The following is a 24,442-nucleotide window of genomic DNA, read 5'->3' as shown; positions in this document are numbered from 1 at the left end:
AAAAAATACCTTTAGCTTGCTAATACACATTCTACTCAACAGCACTTGGAACATTCTTTAGGACAGACCACATGATAGGTCAGAAAATGAGTATTAACAAATTTACAAAAGATGAAAATCACATCACATATTTTTGGTCATAATAGAATAAATCTAGAAATCAATAACAGAAAAAAGTGTTGCAAACTCTACTATGGAAATCAACATGTTCCTCAACAGTGAATGGGTCAATGAAGAAATTAAAAAGGAAATTTGGAAATGCTTGAGACAAGTGAAAATGGAAACACTACATACCAAAACTTTTCGGACACATCCTAAAATGTACAGCAATAAGTGCCTACAACAAAAAAGTAAAAACCCTTCAATATACAGTCTACAATGCACCTTAATGAACTAGAATAGCATGAACAAAATAGATGCAAAATAAGTAGAAGAAAAGAAATAATAAAGATCAGAGCAGAAATAAAAGGAATAGAGATTTAAAAATTTCAAAAGATCCACCAAAGGGTTGGTGTTTTAAAAAGATGAACAAAATCAACAAGCCTTTATCTAGATTAACTAAGAAAAAAAGGACTGAAATCAAATAAGAAATTAAAAAAATATATTAGAAGTGATAACACAAAAATATAAAGGACCATAAGCAAGAACTTCATGAATAAAACACCAAAATCATCTGCAACAAAAGCCAAAATAGACAAATGGGATCTAATTAAACTCCAGAGCTTCTGTACAGCAAAAGAAACAATCATTAGAGTGAACCCACAACCAACAGAATGGGAAAAAATTTTTGAAGTCTACCCATCTGACAAAGGGCTAATATCCAGAATCTACAAAGAACTAAAGCAGATTCACAAGAAAAAACAAAAAAACAAATCCATTCAAATTGGGCAAAGGATATGAACAGACACTTTTCTTTTTTTTTTTTTTTTTTTTTTGAGACGGAGTTTCACTCTTGTTACCCAGGCTGGAGTGCAATGGCGCGATCTCGGCTCACCGCAACCTCCGCCTCCCGGATTCAGGCAATTCTCCTGCCCCAGCCTCCTGAGTCGCTGGGATTACAGGCACGCGCCACCATGCCCAGCTAATTTTTTGTATTTTTAGTAGAGGCGGGGTTTCACCATGTTGACCAGGATGGTCTTGATCTCTTGGCCTCGTGATCCACCCGCCTTGGCCTCCCACAGTGCTGGGATTACAGGCTTGAGCCACCGCGCCCGGCCGAACAGACACTTTTCAAAAGAAGACATATATGAGGCCAACAAACATAGGAAAAAATGCTCATCATCACTGGTCATTAGAAAAAGGCAAATCAAAACCACATTGAGATACCACCTCACACCAGTTAGAATGGCGATCATTAAAAAATCTTGAGACAGATGCTGGAGAGGATGTGGAGAAAGAAGAACACTTTTACACTGTTGGTGGGAGTGTAAATTATTTCAACCATTGCGGAAGACTGTGTGGTGATTCCTTAAGGTCCTAGAAATAGAAATTCCATTTGACCCAGCAATCCCATTACTGGGTATACACCCAAAGGATTATAAATCATTCTATTATAAACACATTTGCACATGTATGTTCTTTGCAGCACTGGTTACCATAGCAAAGACCCAAATGCCCATCGATGATAGACTGGACAAGGCAAATGTGGCACATATACACCATGGAATATTATGCAGCCATAAAATATGATGAGTTCATGTCCTTTGTAGGCACATGGATGAATCTGGAAACTATCATTCTCAGCAAACTGACACAAGAACAGAAAATCAAACACTGCATGTTCTCACTCATAGGCAGGTGTTGAACAATGAGAACACATGGACACAGGGAGGGGAGCATCACACACTGGGGTCTGCTGTTGGCGGCTAGGGAAGGGACAGCAGGGGGTGCAGAGGGGTAACATAGGGAGAATTGCCATACATAGGTGACGGGGGGATGGAGGCAGTAACCCCATTGTCATGTATGTACCTATGCAACAATCCTACATGATCTGCACATGTACCAAAGAACCTAAAGTACAATTTAAAAACAGATTGTTATAAACAACTAATAAACTGAAAAACTTAGAAGAAGTTGATAAATTCCTGGGCACATAAAAGCTACCAAGGTTGAATCTTAAAGTAGAAAACTTGAACATACCAGTAATGAATAATGAAACTGAGACAGTAATAAAAACTCTCCCATAACAAAAAAGCTTCAAACCTGCTGACTTCACTACTGAATTCTACCAAATATCTAAAGGAGAAACAATATTAATTCTCAAATTCTTCCAAAAAATTCAAGTGGAGGAAATGATTCCAAACTTATCCTATGAGGCCAGCATTACCTTGATGCTAAAAACAAACAATAACACAATAATAGTATCATCAAAAACTACAGGATAGTATCCCTGACAAACATAGATGACATAACCTCAATAAAATACTAGTGAAGTTAATTTAATAGTATTTTTAAAATATCATTCACCATGATCAAATGGCATTTATCCTAGGAAATTCAAAGATGGTATGTCATAGGCAAATAAATAAGAGGTATATCACTTTAAGAGAATCAAGGTTAAAAAAATTATTTCAATAAACAGAGAAAAAACATTCAATAAAACTCAACATTCATTCATAATAAAACTCCCCAAAATTATATACATTAAGAATATCCTCAAGACAATATAAGGCACATATGGCAACGCCACAGCTAACTTCATACTGAATGGGGAAAAATTGAAAGTTTTTCTCTAAAATGTGAAACAATACAAGAATACCCATTTTTATCACTTTTATTCAATATAGTACCATAAGTCTTAGCCTGAGCAATTAGGTAAGAGAAAGAAATAAAGGATATACAAATTGGATAAAAAGAAAATCAACTTGGCAATTAGTCCTTATTGGCAGAGAATATAATAATATATAGAAAATTATAAAGACTCCTCCAAAAACTATTAGAACTAATAAATGAATCTGGTAAAGTGGCCACACACTAAATCAACATGCAAAAATCAGTAGCTCTTCTATACACCAATAGGAAACCACTGAAAAACAAATCAAGACAGCAATTCCACTAACTACTAAAAAATTTAAATACATAGGAACAAATTTAACCAGGGTGGTTAAATATCTCTACAGTAAAAACTATAAACATTGACGAAAGAAAATGAAGATGCAAATAAAGAGAAAGATATCATATGTTCATGGATTTGAAGAATTAATATTAAAATGTTCATATGACCCAAAGTGATCTATAGATACAATGCAATCTCCATCAAAATACCAATGGCTTTCTCCACCGAAACAGAGAGAAAAAAAAATAACCTTAAAATTGACATGGAAAGGCAAAGATCCCCCAGATAGCCAAAGTGATCTTGAGCAAAAAGGACAAAGCTGGAGGCATAACACTATCTGACTTCAAAATATACTACAGAGCTATAGTAATCCAAATAGCATGACACTGTCATAAAAACTGACAAATAGGTCAATGGAAGAAAAAAATATAACCTAAAAATCAGTTTTCATATATACATCCAACTGAATTTGACAGTTGCCAAGAACATGTAGAGGTTTATATAGTTATTTGATGGAAGATGGTGAAAAAATTAAAAGGCATATTTTAGTGGCCATCAAAATTTTACATACATATTAAATGCACAAGAAAATAAAATATTAAAAATACTTTTAATCAAAAATAAGACAAAAACATAAAAGTATTTTAAAATAACTAATGATATAAATAGTAAAAAAAAAGCAAATAACAAGTGGAAGACTTTACTCCAACTTCATTGAAAACTACAGAAACTATATGGGAACCAAACAAATCGTTTGAAAGTCAGAGACTATCTAGTCTACTATATAGAAAATTTTAAAACAAAACTACATGGTGCTTATAAGAAACCTGCTTTAAGTATAAAGAATCAATGTAGTTGAAATAAAAAGAAGGAAAACTAATTTTACAAACACTAATGATAAGAAGCTGACATAGCTATATCAATATCACAGAAAAGTAAAGTTTGTCTGATTCAAGAAAAATGATTTCTGGGGAAGTAGAAAAACATTTCCTATGATAATACAGTGAATTAACCAGGAAAACATAAAAATCCTCTGTGTGTACCTAATAAAGGCATGTCTAAACACATATATTAAATATTGACACAACTTAAAAATTTACCTATATAACAACCTTGCAAATGTACATATTAAGCTTAAAAAAAGAGTGATTATCATATGGAAAAAACAAACAAAGCTATAAAAAGAATTAGAATACTTCATAATAATAGGAGTTTTAATTTAATGTTTAAGCTAGGTGTGAATATTAAATGTCTCGGTGGAAGTGATATGGTTTGGCTGAGTCCCCACCCAAGTATCATCTTGAATTGTAGCTCCCATAATTCCCATGTGTTGTGGCAGCTACCCAGTGGGAGATAATTGAATCATGGGGGCAATTTCTACCATACTTTTCTCATGTTATTAAGCCTCAGGAGATCTGCTAGTTTTAGAAGGCGAAATGAAACCGCTTTTGCTTGGATCTCATTCTGTCTTGTATGTTGCCATGCTAAGACACGCCTTTCACCTCCCACCAAAATTGTGAGGCCTACCTAGCCATGTGAAACTGTGAGTCTATTAAACCCCTTTTTCCCTGTATAAATTACTCAGTCTCAGGTATGTCTTTATTAGCAGTGTGAAAACAGAGTAAAACAGGGGGGAAATAAATTTAATAAATATAAGAAATTAGTGTATGGATATGCAGTTCAAGATAGTAAGTAAAATTAAAAAATTAATTAAACTGTGAAGTCTGATGACTTCTGATAGAAAATACAAAATGAGGAAGTGAAGTTCTAGTGAGAAAGAATAATGAGCATGGCGTTCAACCAATTAGCCTGAGAGAATAAGAACATGTGATTTATATTAATTAAAATTAACTTTTAATAGTTTGTCTAATTCTTTATCTTTACCTAATTGAGATGATTGCTTATATTAATTATAGTTGCATATGAGGGGATAAAGAGTAAATGCATTTCTAAATGTGAAAAAGTGTTTACATTTATAATCCCCAGAATTGTTTATCTCAGATATTTGACATTTATGGGACCACATAGGCCACTAATTTTAAATGATTTAAAAAGTTAAATATCGTACTTTTAAACTATTGCAAATATTTAATTTATAATAAAATAATAATTTATGTCAGTTAGAGGGAAAGTAATGTTTTGTTTTTAAGACACTTGCATCTTGATAATGTATAGATTGAAGCATGTGCTAGAGTTTATGTTTTGGCTATTTAGCAGGTTTCTTTTCTTATTTTTATATGTACTCCATATGTATAACTCATTGCTAATGTCATCAAGAATAGTTGATGACATTTGATAGCTTTTTCAAATATCTCAGTATATATGCATAGAACAAAGATCTAGAAATGAAGACAAGCTTTCTTACTAAAAACTACTTTAAGCTCCGATGCAAAGCTGACAGGACATAACATTCAAAAGATGGAAGATTGAGTATTTCAGCTTAAAATAGAGGCAAATCAATTTTAAATCTGCTCTTTGATCAGATTCTGGTATGGAAACTCTTTCTTCGGAGTCTGTTTGTAGTTGAATGTGGTTTTAAAGTGTGATCATTATTTATTTTCTATAATGAAGAAAAAGGTATGGTAAAATGTCAAGCTCTAAATAGCAGAATCATTTCCCACACAGTTTGTTCTTTAAAATGGTAAGATCGTATCCTGGCATTAAATATTGTGAAGATTCTGCAACAATGATAAGTTCAAGCTATTCAGTATACAAAATACATCACCTGAGCCAGCTCCTGGAAACCTTATAAAAATTGCTTACTTTTCAGAATTTCCTCCAGTTTCAAAAAAGTGAGCATCTTTTTTGTTTTATAGCTAGTACACATTGGTATAGTAAATAAGTCTTGCATTTATTATACTTTAGCACTGCACACTGAAAACGATTTTTGTTTTGTGATTTGTTCATGGTTGGTTACATCTTCCATTACTTTTTACCCTAGAATTCTCAAATCAGGAGGTGGTTTTTAAAGCCAGCAGTTTCTCTTGGATGGAGTCTATAAAAATTCAAAATCACACGGCAGCTTCTTAGTTGTTTTTCATAATTTTTGATCCTATTCTAATTTATTTCATTATTCATAAATAAATTATCTTAATCATTACTAATAATCATTAATCAAGGAAACAAATATTTTGTGTAGATTTGAGGAATTATCTCAACAAAAATGTCATTGATAAGTTTTTTCACATATGAATGAAGTTTATGCCAAGAACATTTTCATATTTTTCAAAAGGAATGTCTTCATCCTATTAAAAAGGAAACTGTCATGGCAAACCGTGGTGGCTCATGCCTGCAATCCCAGCACTTTGAGAGGCCAAGGTAAGAGGATTGCTTGAGCTCAGGAGGTTAAGCTATGATCATGTCACTGTACTCTGGCCTGGGAGACAGAGTGATACCCTGTCACAAGAAAGAAAGAAAGGAAAAAAGAGAAAAAGAGAGTAAGGAAGGAAGGAGGGAAGGAAGGAAGAAATGAGGGAGGCAAGGAAGGAAGAAAGAAAGAAAGGAAGGAAGGAAGGAAGGGAGGGCAGGAGGGAGGAGGAAAGAAACAGAAAAAGAGAGAGACAGAATGAAAGAAAGAAAAAGAAAGAAGAAACAAAGAGTATCATTTACCTAGTACCTAGTCCATATTTTATACTGTTGTTATGTATAATAGTATCATTTGATAAACTAATTTTATTGTAATATTTAAATTGTTGTTTAACAACTATTTATACATACCAACAAACACTTCTTACGTGGTTAACTTTTGACATATTTTGCTAATTAGATAACATGTGGAACGTGTGAAACAACACAAAATCTAACAAATAACTTTATAAGACCCAAGTAGCCATTATATCTCAGGAAAATGTTTAAGAACTTATTAATTAATAAGCATACATTTTTTACCAAAATAATCTTCCATTTCAAATTTCAAAAATGCATGGGCAGAATTTCTTTTACTGTTTCCCTAAAATACCAGCAGATTATCTGAGAAACACTGGAAAAGCTAACACTGATAAATTATATTACATACATCATATTGATATTCCTTTTAGCACATAAGACCAAATAGATATTGATTTTTTTGTCAAAGTATGTAATGTTTTGGGAATAAGCTTTGAGTTAACTTCTCTTTTGTTAGATTTCTCTACCATCATGGAAAAAAAAAAAAATCAAGCTGCTCTGTAATTGTTTACATGTTGTGTTCAGTGGAATACCTGGAGTTACAAATGGACGATGTGAGACCCTTACAGGCAGAATCCAAGTCCAGTATCTCCTATATGGTAGATACTCTATTCAATTCAACTAGTTTTCAATAGCTTAGTAGACCAGTGCTTCTCAAAGTTTAATGAGCATACACATGACTTTCCAAAACGCAGATGCTTTGCATTAGGTCTGGGATGGGGCCCGAGATTTGTATGTTTAAGTAGCCTTCACATACTGAAGGTATCAGTAGAGACTGACAGAACTGAGTTGATTTCGTATTTGTCTGTGTTGATCATTGGTGGGGTAGGTACGTTTTCTTCCGACATTCTCTAGATCCTTCCCTGATGTTCTCACTAGTTATCATTTATCACTGATTTTCCTAAACAAAGGTTTTTCTATTTTTCCCTCACATTCCTGATTCTGATAAAATGCTTGATACAATGAACATGATTAGGCAAAAATAATGTTACATATTATTTTGAATACTTCTGAATTTCCTTTCTTCCTTTGTGCTCTGTGTTGTTATTTCTGGTAGGCTTCACAGCTTTTTCTTTTCTGGTTTATTTTAGAATTAAGTAACTTACACAATTCTGAATACTGAATACATAAAAAAACTTACACAGGCACAATAAATATTTTTATTTTCTATTTAACATAAGAATTCCTGTAATGATATAATTTCATAAATAGTTCTATTTATTTTTAGAATAATGGTGGTATTTAAAAAATATTGCTGTTAAAAATAGTAATTATAACATAAAAATCTTTTTACCAACTTCTAAGAAAAATACTCCAAACAATTAATTTGAGTTCAAAGATCTTATCTACTATTAAATAGCACATTTATCAGATAAAGAGGACATTTAACAGCTGTTTATAAAATTCATGTATTATAGATCTGAATTTTTGTTCAACATTTGTATTTGAATGTTTAATTCAGAGCTCTTAGTCGAATCCATTTTCTTTTTATGTGTCAAAACCTCATTCTGCTTCTATAACATCTGACTTAATCCCTCTATCACTTACTCATAAGTGCAAACCTCAAAAAAAGTGCTAAAAATTGTTTTTTACTCCTTCCTGGAATTACAAGAACAAATAGAAGCACTAAAATGAATGTTGAAAGTGCCAGTAAATTGATTTTAAAATGTTATAAACTTTCTTTGAATCATCATAAAAAGTATCTAAACAGACACTGCTTTTACATATTCCATGTATTTTTACTGTTATAATTATTTCCATCTTATATGAATAATTTTTATCTATATATTTATATATATTGATCTAGCCACCTGCCTACTCTGGTGCAAAGTGAATCCATCACTAATATAGCTACCACCCCATATTCATGTGCATCACTGTAGCATCCAGAAACACTAGAGAAGGTAAAAATCTTTGAATTCATTAGCATGAAAGTTATTGTGCACTAGATACTTTATGTAACAAATGATATCAGAGGTACCAACAAGTCCACAAATATTACATAATTTACCTACACAATGCATTCAAATATACACTTAATTATTTTTTAGTTTATATAATTTTCTAGCCTCCCGCTCCCCCAAAACAGGGATTGCCTTTGTGCAATCTACATCTTTGTTGTTTATGCAGATAATAAACAAAGACATACAAACTTTTTTAAAAGTAGAAAGGGTCATGAAACCAAATAAATGTAGGCATGTATAAAGAATATAATGTGAATGGTATATTTCAGATAAATTAAAGAAATACATGATATTTGAGCAGCATGTTAGATCATTCTGCATTACTATAAAGGAATACCTGAGACTGGCTCACATTTCTGCAGGCTGTACAAGAAGCATAGTGCCAGTGTCTGCTTCTGCTGAGGGCCTCAAGAAGCTTATAATCATGGCAGAAATTGAAGGGGGATCAGGCATAATACTTCTCTCACTTGGCAAGAGAAAGAAGAGGACGTGCTAGGCCCTTTTAACAACCAGCCCTCAAGTTAACTAATATAGAGAAGTCACTCTTTACTGCTGCATGGGCAAGAAGCCATTCATTAGGGATTCACTCTCCATGACCCAAACACCTCCCACTAGGTCCCACCTCCAACACTGTGAATCACCTTTTAACATGAGATTCGGACAGCACAAATATTCAAACCATATCAAGCAGAGAGAGTTGACTTAAAGGAGGAGGCGCGTTATCATGTATCTGTGGTAGACCATAGCCATGAAATTTTACTTCATAAGTAATAAGGTGCCATCAGAGAAATTTGGTGAAGCGAGCAATGAACTCTGACTTAGATCTCAAAGAGTTTATTTAGGATTGTTATATATTTTTTTAAAAAGAGCAGAAGCAGAGAGATCAATAGTCAAGCTTTTATAATACCTGTAAGAAGAAACAGCAGTGGCGTAAGCCAGTGTGGTAGCTGTGAAAGTGTGGAAAGTTTTTTAAGTGACCAGATTTTCTGTCATATTGGATGTGCAATGTAAGACAAAGAGAGGCATCAAGAATTTTTCGCTTAAAAAACTGAGTTCATGGAATATCAATTTATTGCAAAGAGGAAAAGTAGAGAAGGCACTGGTTTAAGATGGTGTTTTCATTAAAGGTCGGTCGCAAAAGCTGAGAATATTCTAGGGTTTCTGGGTTGTTGTTTTTTTCTCTCTCTTTTTTTTTTTTTTCCAACTTTTTAGCAGATGGATTTCAATGCTGGTAATTGCTTACAACAGTGTCAGAAGCACACGAAGTTCTTATGGCGGAAGATAATTATGCCTTGGAGAAAGATGTGGCCAACTGACTTCCTTGGGCCAATGAGATGTAAAATAAGCTCCAGGAGCCAGTGCATCACCTTCAATCTTTGCTCTACTAAGGCAGCTAGTAATGTTCTACATGATTGGTGCTCCATGATTTTGCACCTTTGAGTTAGGTTGACATGGAACAGAATCCCCACATTACCCAGTGACTAACTTGTAGTCTTAGAAATAACTATGCCAATGAGATTTTGGAGTTTTTTGTTACTGCAGTTTCAACTACTTCTCTGGACTAATAAGCTATAACTGCTCTAAGGTTAGTTACTTAACAAGTTCAAGAAATAGCTCTCTCTTTTTTTTTTTTTTTTTTTTTCTTTTTTGTGGACAATGAGGTCTCACTATATTGCCCAGGCAGGTCTCAAACTCCTGGGCTCAAGCTATCCTCCCACCTCTGCCTCCCTAAGAGCTGAAATTACAGGCATGAGTTACAGCACCGGGCCAAGAAATCGCTCTTTAAAATTTCCTGCATTCAAATCTTTTGCCTATCTCCTCCATTGAAATAATATGATCAGTAAGCCATCTGGCAAAAAAATCAATAAGTGTCATCTGATAGTTTTCTATCTTGAAGGTAGAAATGAGGAACAGAGGGATGGATGTGGAACTGTCAGACAATACACTATTTGGCACTGTCTATGACTTTGACTACTCAGCAGAAGAGAATAGCCGTGTTTCTTTCCAATAGATGCAACTATCCTTTGTCCAAAGGAAAACATGCTTGCTTTTATGAAAAAGGGAGACCAAAGTCATCAGTCACTGCTTTTATCTCCTGGTGACATCAATATCTCTTCTAGTTTATTTTCTATTGATAAAATGCCACTACTTTCTTCAAGACCAATTATCTCAGATAACTAACTCCAAAATATATGTTTCCTTGGATTCCTTCTGGGTTGTTACTTTATCAGTCAGTGTTTATTCATATAAACAGAAACTACTCTAGGAATTGGAATGGAGGTAGTTTTGGATTTTTTTTTTTTTTTCAAAAGTGCAATTGAAGGAATGTGGAAAAATAAAGGGATAGGCGAGATTCCCAAATGCTGAATACATGTAGAAATTCACTTACTTTTAGGGCTGGAGGAGGGTAAGAAATGGCGTTACTCCAAGTCAGAGGTTGCTTTCTCACCTGAGGCTTTTACTGCCCTGTTTGTACCAGCTGAGCAGAAAGCCGGAGTATCAGCTCTATGTGCAGCTGCTCTTCCCACCATAACCAATGCTGCCCCAGTCCCGGTGCTCTTTCCACTGTTACTCATGCTCTCTAAGTTTTCTCAATACTACTTTTTCTACTGTCACTGCTTGGGCAACCATTGCCAGAAACATTCTCAGAAGCCATAAAAATATTTTATAATTCCTGCCACCTTCCAGTCTCCTGCCAGTATCTCACATCAGCAGAAAGTGACAGGAAACCATCTGAAAAGAGAGTGTAAAAAATGTATTTTATATCACTCCCGGCCAGAAATGGGCATGTTTAATTTACTCCTACAAAGAGGACAGTAAATGGAACAGCTTAAGGCATGCTACATTGGAGATCCAAGTGGAGACCTTGAGTAGATACCTAGATAAATGTCTGATTTCAGTGGAAGATATAGGATGGAGATAAAATCCTAGAGTTAGGTGGTATATAATCTGGGTATGGTCACCCGGATAATAACTAAAAATAGAGAAAAAAAATTTTGCTAGGATAAAATCCTAAAATACTCTATAATTTGTACATCAGCAAGAAGAGAAAGATCCATGCAAGGAGGTTTAGAAGGACTAAGAAAATGACAAGGAGATCTTGCTATTGAAAAATTTAATGAAAACAGTGTTTCAAAAATAAGAAAACAATTTTGTCAAATGCCACTGATCAGTCAAATAAAATGAGGGCTGAGTACAAACCAATCGCTTTGACAAGGTGGAGGTCATTAGTGATCTTGGTGGCATCTGCTTCGGTGGAATTCTGGGGACAATTAGCTGAGATTCAAGAGTAGTGGAGGAATATTAAATGATGACAATATATACTGTATAAAGTAATTTTGTCGAAATGAGAGGATGTTTTAAAAGCTGAAGGAGGATAAAAGATTGAAGAAAAATTTAATCTTTCTAAGATGGGAGATAATATGGAATTATTTTTCTGCTGATGCAGATGAAATAGTTCAAAGAAAAAGTCATGTGGAAGAGCAAGAAGAAAAATGTAGAAGGAAAGTACTTGATTTAGTGATATGGGCTGAAATCTGATACACAGGGAAAATAGTTTGTATAGTGACAGTTTGTCTAATAGTGGCAGTTCATCTATGTATCAAAACTGGCTGACAGTATATGGATTCCAGTGTTTCATAGGTATATTTGTTTCTGAGGAGATATAAAAGTCACCTTCTGATTAATACCTTGTTCTAAGTTAAAGGAGAAGTATGAAAGACAAAAGAATCCCCTGAAATTGAGAAGCATCAGAAGAACAGCTAGTTCTCAGTGCTGTTAGGAGCTGACTTGGCATTCCCAGCTAGACCTTTATATTCTCCAATGAACATAAGGAATCTCAAAAAACAACAACAAAAATTCACCCTGGGACTGTGATGAAATGCGACTAAGACATAAAAACAAACAAAATATCACATCATGATCTTCTATATAAGCACAGACAAAATTTACATCACTGTACAAACTACAAAAGTACCACCTATCCTTAGTGATTTGTGCCTGACAGGCATTGACAGTGAAGGGTTATCAGTTAAGAAGAAGTTGAATTTTTGAAGTTTGTGGAGCTAAGAAATAATTTGTGAAATAGTCACCTAGGGGAATAAAACTATTATTTAACTTTGATTTAGAAATGGTAAGTCTGAAGTGCCACAGATAGTACTCTAAGGGCAGGGTGTTTGAAACCAAAATCGAGATTTGGGATGTGCTGCATATATTATAATTTTTAGGATATTGTCTTAGTAGTATAAGATGGAGGAAAAATCAATAAGGTTAAGAAACCAAGTATCCAGAATTCTGGATAGATCATTCATTCCAATAAATAATAAATTTTGAAGAATGATGGTCAGGGCAGCCATAGAGTTAACATCAGTAAGGCAGATACTAAAATCATCCCTAAATAAGAAAGACTGATTAGGAAGACTGCACAAGGAGTGGTAATAAAATTACAGTCTGATAACACGAACTTTGATGGAGTTGATTAGGGAGGGTGGATGTGAAGCTGGCAGACAATACACTATTGGACGCTGTCCTATTGGGTAGATGTATGATAATCTGAATTTATTGATTAAAAGTAAAAATAATTGTCTCTTCTAACTAGCAATAAGAAGCCATCTATAAGGACCATAGTGAAAGCAGCAACCTCAGAAGAAAGTCAAGATCAAAGAGAGGCAGAAGCTGAATACTTGTTTAGAGAAAAGTTTGAGGATGTAGAGTGTGATGTATCATGATGACAGTTTATGAGTTCCAGGGACACAATGAAAAAATTTGTGGATTAGGAATGAGATGTGATATAGTCAGATTTGGGGATATGCAAAATGACGTGAAGATTAGAATATAATTGTTGGGGAGTGGTGGGACCAAATTAGATTTCTGCTGATGCCAGAAGTATCAGCCATGATGAAATGAGTCTTGTTGACCACTGAAAAAAGGAGAAGGTTATAATGGAAACTTCTTGGAACTGTTGTCCTCAGAATTTTGGGATAGTGTTGAAAAAAAAAATGTTGGGGAAAGGAGGGTAAAGTTTGGACTTGATAAGAAGCATGCCTCAAATTCTTATAGGAAGTTAACCATGTGGAAAACAAATTATTCTTTTCATTAGAAAAAAAAAAACACTGGGAAAACTTTTCCAGCAACAGGAAATTACTAAAGCAATGGAGAGCTGAAAAGGTTCATAACATGGATACTCTGGTGTATATTTAAAACCAAGAAAGGTTGTAATTTGCTCTGAACAAATTTGTCCTTTTTAGAAATATGCATTAGGACTAAGAAGTAATACAACACAAATACAGCATCAAGAAGTGAACTGTTCAAAAGTTATATTATGTAAGAAATTTTTAAAACAAGTGCTCTATACAATAGTGTAAACCATTAAAACTGGTTTGTGTGTATTGCCATGGGATCAGCTATGAAATCATTATGGCATATTTGAAATAGTGAGTATAATTAGGTCATCTCAGCACTTGACTTTCCAAAATTAATGTTAACATTTTCTTTCCTTTTAAAAAATAAGTTGCCAACAACTGTTAAAATACTGCAATTACCTAAAGTGTTTAGAAGAGACCAATATTAGATAGCTCCTTAAAGCCTGTAGTAGCTGAAATGATTCAGACGATTGTCAGTATTCAGAGCAGAACACATAGTGGAGCAGTCAGTTTTTCTGCAACTATTAAAAACCATTCCTTTTGTGAGTCTATATGTGTGTATGGACACACATCTATGTACATGTAAATGTGGTGTGTGAGTGTGATAACGTTTACTAAAGCCTTCAAATATGATTTCTAGGTTTCAAGATCACAATTCTTATTTCTTTGATATTGTGCCAAAGATGCATTTCTTAGAAGATAGGCACTTCATAGAAATGGATATACCTTAATAACATTGATACAAAGAAGGGAGGTTACATTGAGGCAGGAATAAATGACACCCTTTATAATATTTGAAATGATCACTGTTGCCCAGTACAGTGAGCCTTTTTTTCCTCTCCTACAGTAATTTTCCTTTATCTCTTGTATAATAGTGTACCATAAAGTGACTTCCAGGAACATGTCACAGATTCAATCAATTTGGAATGACACAGCACTATCATTCCCATAAGTGTTCAGGCACTTCCAGGAATGATTAAAAAGCATGGTATTGCCCACCAACTGCAGGGTGACATGTACATTTTGAAGAAGACAGCCTTATTGAGCAGTTGTCAATTATAAAAGTGTTTGAAAATGGTGACTTTTCTATGTCTGGGGATATTTCAAATACATGACTGCTGTATCTGATATGCTTCTGTCATAGGCCTGTAATTTCCTCTATACCGCAAATGAAAAGATATGAAATAGAGTCAGATAAAGTTGATATATGTGCTATCTGATGTTGTCTAATGATTTTTAATTAAAATGTATTTAGATTTGAGGAAATTAGTTTTATGCTGTTAGCAATACCAAATATCAGATGAGAAATGCTGGACAAATCATTGGGTACATTATTGAGACTACTGTAAACCCATTTTAATGATCATTTTTATAAACCTTTATCTTTATGTGAGCCTATATATAAAGGCATACCTGAGTTGTTCTTCATTGGGGAAATCTTGCATTGTTACATTTATTTTAAAATATGTTGGTAATGTACTCAGAATAAAGCTGTCAGGAAAAAAAGTAAAACCTTTTTATCAGTTTATTTTAGTTTGAAAACTAAAACAAAAATCTGCCAGAAACGTTCATAAGAAAATCCCATGTAGCTTTAACTTTGCTATTTGTGTAACTTTATGAGGACAATTACTTTATTAAAAAAAAAGGAAATTTTGCTTAAAAATTCCACATGTGGCTTGCATTCATTTCATGAATAGTATTAAGAGCACTTGGTATGCATTTCAATTTTAAAATTGAAAATAAGCATGAAAGCTCCAAAAGTTGATTATTCACTACTCAGATATGTTCTAAATTTTATTTTCCTTTGGAACTATTTGATTAAATCCTAAACATGATACATAGACAGATTCAAGGGGAAGATGACAGTGTATGATAACATTTTATTCAGCAAGTAGAAGATTAAAATATATAGAGAAAATATAACTGGATGGATCATCTTGAAGTTCATGACTTTTATTCTTTTATATGTTACATTTTATATTAAAATAATCTTACTTTTCAGCAAACAATAAGAAACTATGCCAGGGGATAAATAAACACTTATTAAAAACCATTGTGTGTCTAGAGAAAGCATATAAAAATAGTATTATTTTCCAGAGGCACTTAGCAAACTTCTCTAGGCTCAACAGCAGAACTTTATTTCATGCCATCCTTGAACTATTATAGAGTCCAGGGGATGTCCTGTACTTACTGACCATGTTTAAATTCCTGCAACAATCAATGTCAAGAATTACCATTACACCAATCAGGTCCACAACTTCAGTTAGGGGTATTCAATCTTCCATTGGTATTTGGGCTACATCTGAAAAGAAGGGTACCAGATCTTCTATTCCATAACCCTCATTAATTAAACACACACATGCACACACACACACACACACATACACAAACAAAGAAAACCCTGAAAGTTATGGAAGTTTAATGGCTTTGCCAAGGTCATGCAACTTGTCTTGTGACTCTGAAGTGAGTTAAGTTATGTAAAACAGCTTGACAAACTAAAGAGCATCACACACCTTCTTCCTCTTAGTATCATGGCTCCTAAAGTTCACTGATATCAGATCCATCATGTAGGTATGATTCAATATTTTCTTAATCCTATACTTGGCAAAGTATTCCTAAAAATGTTATACTGAAATACCTTAAGTTCTTAAAAATTTAATTTTAAACAAGTTATTAGAATAATATACAGTTATAACACTTAGTTATAAATCTAAGTTATAACACTTAGTTATAAATCTAAGGCTTAAGTCTATCAGTGAGATACATGTTAAGGGCAAGGAAAGTCTGCTTGTGGTTTATATTAGACTTACTTTGTTACTTGCCAGTACTCATCTCATTCCTCCTTTCCCGAACTCAGAGATTAGATTCTGTGATCTCAGTATCATATAGTTCTGCCATATTTTTTTCAGTCACAGTTATCAGCAGACTAAACTAATTTAAATAAAATTCAAATGATTGAATAAAATGTCCATAAATTAGTTTCCTAATACACACAACTGAAGAAATATGGAATAGAAGATATTTTACAATCTAACTACACATAAATAAAAGCTGTCAGATAAGATCTAAGCATCTGAGACTATATTTGGCAAAGTCACAAAATTTGTAACATAAAAGAAGCAGAGCAGGAGAGCATTTTAAAGTCTTCAGCATATGGAGTTAGTTCAAAGCTGGAAATGGCATGGAATTATTATGAATTATTGTTGGATGTGATTCAAAATTTAAGCTAATAATAGACATATATTAGTCTACCTGGCTTGAAAAATAACTGAACTATGAAATAAAATGAAGACATTAACAGGACATTCTAATTAGTGATATTATTATGTGTACTTAGGATAAACTATTTGGAAAGGGCACTTACTGAATTATCCACTGGAGAATCAAGCAGTAAATGATAAAACTATATGTTATCAATCCCAGGAACAAAATATGCATATTTTTCAAATTCAGCATTTTGTCTGATATTTCAGAGACTAACCTACGTTTTAGATTTTAATCAGCTCTTTCCTTTTCCAGTGATCTTATCTCTTTAAAAGTTTTAGGAATAGAGAGTCTAGGAAATTAAAAATATGTAACAAAAAATTGTACTAGTTTTTCAAACCAAAAGTATTTAGTCACTTGCATTTTCTACATTTATTCTGCATATACACCAAATCCTAGCCTGCATTCTGTACCACCATACTCATGTTCTTTTAAAAAAAATGGCCTTTTTACTTTTTCAAATAGTACAATAAAACTCATTTTAATGTAATGCCATTTTAACAGGAATGCTGGTTTTGTAAAATTAAAATGACTGCCTAGTAAGAGAGATTTTAATGATGCTTATGAGCCTTTTATGTCAATTATCACTAGGGCTTTGCGCATTGAAATTCACTAATAAATGGGAGAGGAAGAAAGGCATGTTTTATCACCTATTAATAGGATATTTTTTCAATAAGACTACTAAGAGAAATTGCCTATTTCCATTTTTCCAGAAAATCCATTTCTACAAAGTAACCTTGACTTTGACCCATTCTGAAAGAAAAGAACATTGCTATTGGTTTGATGTCCATCTTCCTTATATATATTTTCTTCATGCAGCTCCAGCAGCAATCATAAGCTTGGGTAGCATTCCATTGCTCATCTGTCCAATATTCTGGAAGTAGGATCTATTATTGTTTGAATATACTATCATCCAATATCTTTCCTATTTGCCAACAAAATCCTTACTGAATTTTACAATGTTCTATCTTAGATGAATAAATTAAATGAATATATATTTGCTATCTCCCTGGTAGTAGGCACTGTGCTAGGCAGACATCTCAAAGATTTGTATTCCTTCTGAACACATTTTGTTGTTTTTTGTTTTTGTTTTGCTTTATTTTAGAGACAAAGTCTTGCTCTGTTGCCCAGGTTGGAGTGTGGAGTGCAATTATATGATCATAATTCACTGCAGCCTGGAACTCCTGGGCTCCACCTCACTCTACTGAGTAGCCAGGTCTATAGGCATGTGCCACCATGCCTGACTAATTCTTTTTGTTTTTCATTTTTTGTCTTTTTGGTAGAGAGGGGTGACTCACTAGTTGGCAAGATTGATGTGAAACTCCTGGCTTCAAGAAATCTTCTCACCTTGGCCTCCCAAAGCACTAGGATTATAGGCATGAGCCACCATGGCTGGTCTGAACACATTGTCTTAATTTCTATCTCTACAGCTTTATTTTTCCCTATCCACTTAATTAGCTTTGTCTCTAAAATCACACCTTTAGTGCCTGTACCCTACCAAGTTCTCTCATGGTAGTGTCCATTATGTTTTCTTATCTGAATTTCTTTGCTCTTTTGGTATTCTTGGACCGAAAATATATATAGTTCCCACTGACACCAACTTACATAAAAAAAAAAAATATTTTCCTTATGCAGTTCTTAGGATCTCAAACTGACAAAGATTCTCTGCTGGACCAGAACTGAATCAGGCTTCTAAAACTTCTCCAAGGTTCATCTGTGCACTTCCTTGTAAAATCTAATTTCATCAAAAACCCTGCTAAGTAAGTATAATAAGAATCCTGCACCCTTGATATCTCATCACCCTTAATATCTGATCAGATCCCATATGATCCACCATCCCCCACTGGATGTCTGATCAGCCTGTTCTGTCTTCAGTAAGAATTCTGTTAGGTGGTTTATTCAGAATTCAACTTACCCCTTAAGTTTCCTCTTGGTGACTTTTCATTCATTGAACCCCACCCTTTTCAGCTATATTTTCATACTTGCCATTGCTGTATTTAGAGTTGAGCCCAATTTCCCTCTCCCACTGCAAAATCTCATTGCAGTGATTCTAGGCCAATCGTGATGATCCTGAATAAAGTCTTCCCTACCATGTTTGAACAAGTACCATTGAATAATTGGTATTAATGTTCATCTACTCTAATAGTGCCCGTGGAAGCAAGCTTGCACCAAAAATATATTTCACTTTACCAATTCTAGAGATTCTAACCCATGGTGATTTTAAAATTTTTACATTTTACAGATATAGTTACTTAAACTAGTACACATTGCAGTATGCATCTATTATTTTATCATCTCTTTCTTTTGAATTTTCTTTTGGGAAATAATTTATCCCAATCTCGGTCTTTGAAACTGTGGCTGAGAGAATGTACTTCCTGGCTGTTCCTGGCCACAGTGAATGATTTAATGTTGATTACGTGATAGATGCCAAACCAGATAAACTCAATCCAGACACTTGGGTCAGAATTATAGGACATTAAGCACTCTTTTTCAGATAGGTTTGCCAAACCAGTAGAATCAAATCATCCTCTCTTTGCCAGGAGCAGAGAGACATAAAACCAATACAGAGGAAACCAGCACTGAGTGACAAATAGATTTCTGATGTAATGTTCGACCACAAAAAATCATTCATGCTTGGAAACAGCTCTACTAATGAAATGTTCTGTTATTTGAGCAAGAGATTGCTTGCTTGCTTTATTTCTTTATTTAATTCAAGTTTACATTACCTGTAAGTGAGAGTCCTAAGGTACATTCTTAACTGTACTCATTCATCCATTCCTATCATAAAACTTCATCTTTTTCCCTACATAAACCTGGAACAATCCATTTATAATGCAGACATTCACAGACCCTCACCATTGCTTAGATTCTTCTCACCATTTCTTTTCCACCCCAAGGCTCCAGGTTCCTTGTCACTGTCTTGTATATCTTTTCTTGTGGAGCCCCTAATTCCTTCCTAAATTACGCCTACCTTAGATGACTACCTTTTGCCTCAATGACAGATTAATTGTGTTTGTCCTAGTGGACATCCACCATTCCCTTCATATGATGATTTGTTTACACATTTTTTTCTTTTTTATCTGTTTCTGCTCTCAGTGGTGTTTCTGCCCCATACTGTGTATTTCCGTCTCTCCCTCACAACCAATGACCTCAATATTATTCTCTGCATTTCCATGTGCAAGTTTGGCCTCAAATATAAGCAAGTCTGAGAAAAATTTAACTTAACCTTGCTTCTTGTGTTTGTTTCTCAGTCTGTATATTAAATTCTGATTTGTACTAACTGCCTGCTTATAATAACTACCAATTGTTATGTAGGTTTGACTAGATGTAGACACTTAGGCAACTTTCCTCACCGCTCTGGGACTCCAGTTTCTCACCTGAACATGAGAGATACCATTAAAACCTCTTCTGGTGTTACTTTAATAAATATTTTATACTTCATATATATAATGTTACATGATGCCTTAGAACATTTTTTTACTACTTTGTCCAGTCAGTTCAGTTAAATTATGCCTTATAATTTATCTCTATGTAATGAAATCATATATGAAAATTTTCAGAGTATACTGAGGTTTTTTGTTTAAAAATAATATATATAGTATTATATAAAGTGGGCTTACAAAATGTATATATGTACAATACATCTATTTGTATAGATTAGTGTAGTATATTTCTTAAAATTAATTTATGTATCCACATACTTCTTTTAATAAGTATTTTACTGTGCACCTACTATGTGACAGGGAATGTTATAGGTGCTGAAGGTAGAAAAATAAAAACAGAAACAATGGCAAAATAATTCCCTCGTGAACTTTACATTCATTCTGTAGGGAATAAAAGAGGATAATACATAAACATTCAGATACAATGAAAGATTTATAAGCCAATATATGTCATATATATTAATTTATAAATCAATTTTACCCATACTTTCTCTTATAATTGACTTTCAGAAACTAGAAACTTTTGCCAGAATAAACTTACTCTTACTTGAATATCCATGGCACCCTTGATATAAAACTAATTTTTTTTCCAAATGTAGAAAACTGAAGCAGTTTACTAAGAACGCTTCTAAAGCATATCTGAGTAATGGGCTAACTGTGAAAGACAGAGATAAGATGTTTGCTGACTGAAAGGGAAAAGCTTGGGACCTTTTGAATATGAGGGTGAAGTTAACAATTCAAAGACCATAAGCAGTGCACAATTGGGCAGTATTTTAAAAAAATACCTTCTGATCTTTAGTTTTATAACTAATACATTATAATTCTGAGGTGGGTCACTAAAAGTTGTCATACAGTCTGAACTGAGGAATGAAATCCTCCACCAATACTTTGTAGATGAAACTGGACTAAGAAGTAATCTAGCTTAGCAGTTTCTACAATGCTGATCTTTAAAAGGCACTAAACACCTTACTGGAGTAAATCAGAAATACAATGCTATTTAAACTCTGTGGGATCTGTGTGTTTACATAACAGACAAAAAAAAATCCAAATTTTCTCACATCCACCTTTGACGACACTCTAAATTGAAACAAGAAAGCAATCTACGGAAGTGCCGGTACTGTTCCTACTAAATAAATATTTAAAGAGTGTCAGTTTGAAAGTGTGGCAAATTACTAGTCTCCTAGCAGGCATCAGTCAAGATATGCTTATGGATATCAAATTTAATGCCCTGATTTATTTTTCACAAGTTTCTAAAAGAAAATAGGGTTTAACATCACAACGTGACTTCTTGGGAACCCTCCTAGGCTGAACAAAAAGCCATAAAAAATGATATTGAATTTCATAATATTTGTGAAATAAAACCTTACTTTAGATATATCAAGAAGCTTTACATAAAAGAAAAAGTATAATAGATGCTTACTGATTTAATGTCTATAACATTGTCTAAGATTTACATAATAATTATTTATTGGTGAACTTGCTTAAGATTAAGAAGTTCTATTAAAGGCAAATAATTCTTTTTTCATATGTATGCCAGTTATTTATTTAGTATCACCCTTGTCACCAAACAGAGAGAGAATATTATTATCTTTAGCATTTTAAATATACTATAAGTTCCCTTGGATGAGGGTTTGGGTTTCTAAAAATTTTGCTTTTTTTCATGAAAATAATTGAAATAATTTGTAGTCTTTTTTTTTTTTTTTTTTGGCCTTCTTTTCGTGATTGTTAATGAAATACTTGGATCTTCAGCAGTCGTCTTCTAGCCATGGTGGAAAAATCAAGCAAATCAATGAGATGTTTGGTGGACATCATCGAACCACAAACCAATACTATCTGCCATCAAAATATAGCCCTTAAACATACAATGATTTGAGAATATACTTATTTATTTAGGTCATTCTAGCCCAAGAGTATGTTAATTGTAACAAAAGTTGCTCATCAATACAGATATTTTCCAAGGAATTATCATGAAAATATATTTATTTGCTTAACTAATTTCAGGACAACACTGTTTCTGTAGACATACCATGTGTCAGTGGTCATCATATTGATAACATAAACCCAAAAACTTTGCCCTAATTAATCCCTGTGCCTTAAAAACAATGCGTAAATGATTTTAAAAATACATTTTATCCTGTTGCTGTTTTCGTAGTCTGAATTAAGCAATTTGGTGGATAGAGATTGGAAACTGAGGAAGAAAATAATGATAAAGGCGTTTTAAAAAGATGTAAAGATAAACAAAAGAAAAAACAATGTATGCATACAAAAAACGTGTGAGGAGGATAAAGTATGAGTTTTTAGTTGGGAAAACAAAGTGTCAGATGCTAGACTGAAGGAAAACTTACCAAATCTGAAAAATCTAGATCTATAAATATAACTGACTATACAATATTTTACAGAAGCAGTGTAGTAACAGATAATAACAGACTTTTAAATCTATAAAACCTTGATAAAGTAGTTTTACCTTTTATTTTATTTGTATAATCTACTGGTTTATGCAGGGCAATTTATTTAACTTTTCTTCTTATTATTCTCATTTGTAAGCTTATAAAAATAATACCATATTGGGATTAAAATTAGAAAATATAACAAATGATTTTCCACATCATATTCATTATATCAATTTTATTCAATTCTCCTTTATAGCATCCTTCTAAGCTGATTTACCATACTGTCATTAAGTTTCATCTTCAGTCCTAAAATCACTTTCTGGTGAGTCTTTCTAACTATAACATTCTCACGTACAATCTTCATTAATGCTTTTGTAAGTACAATTTGGAAAAAAAAAGAAAATCTTAGCATATAATATTTCATAAAAAATAGTGGCCAATATTTGTGTGTTAATCAGTAGTTCTCTGTCAGGATTGATTTTGCCTGTATACCATATTCGACAATATCTGGAAACATTATTGATGATTACAAATGGAGTATGTGTGGAGATACTACTGGCACTTAGTGAGTAGTTCAAAGAATGGTAATACATATGTCATAATGCATAGAAATATTACACTGTCACAAGGAATTATCTGATTCAAAATTTCAAGTGTCGTTATCTATTAAAATCACAATCTTAGCCAAACGTCTGTAGCGTCTAAACTTTGTCCAGTTCTTCTGTCACAAACTCATCATTCATTGTACATTTTGATCATTTCAATTGTCTTGAATTATTTTTTCTAAATTAATCACAACTTTTTTTTTTTGGTGAGGGGTGGGGGACAGAGTCTTGCTCTGTCACCAGGTTGGAGTGCAGTGGTGAGATCTCAGTTCACTGCAAACTCCAACTCCCTGGTTCAAGCAGTTCTCCTGACTCAGCCTCCTGAGTAGCTGGGGTTATAGGTATGCCCCCCATGCCCAGCTCATTTTTGTATTTTTAGTAGAGATGGGGTTTCACCATGTTGGTCAGGTGAAACCATCGCCAGGATGGTCTCAATCGCCTGATTGTGATTCACCCAACTCAGCCTCCCAAAGTGCAGTGATTACAGGTGTGAGTTACCACGCACTGTTAAAAATTTTTCTATAATTACTACTACTGCTACATAACAATAATCTTGAAGAAATCATTCAACCACTACTACTACATAGTAATGATCTTGAAGAAATCATTCAGCCTAACCACATCTCTTACCTTATCTGGAATTGTTGGACTTCATAACCTCTAAGTTCCTTCAAGGTTTAAAATGTATTACAATTTAAATTACGAATAAAACTGGGAGGGATTTTTCACTATATTGAATTATTAATGTTAATTATTTTGTAATAATTATGAAAGCACAAGAATAGTTAAACTTTATTTTTTTCAGCTTTTGGAACAATGTTTTATAATTTTAGAATCAGTAAATCTATTGAACTAAGAACCATAAATATTTGAATTTACTGGCTAGATGCAGACAAACTATATATTATAACAAT

Source organism: Sapajus apella, unplaced genomic scaffold (assembly GCF_009761245.1).
Source record: "Sapajus apella isolate SASKATOON/1434 unplaced genomic scaffold, GSC_monkey_1.0 scaffold1, whole genome shotgun sequence".
NCBI classification, from domain to species: domain Eukaryota; kingdom Metazoa; phylum Chordata; class Mammalia; order Primates; family Cebidae; genus Sapajus; species Sapajus apella.
The sequence above is the reverse complement of the archived record's forward strand: the minus strand, read 5'-3'. Positions refer to the sequence as shown.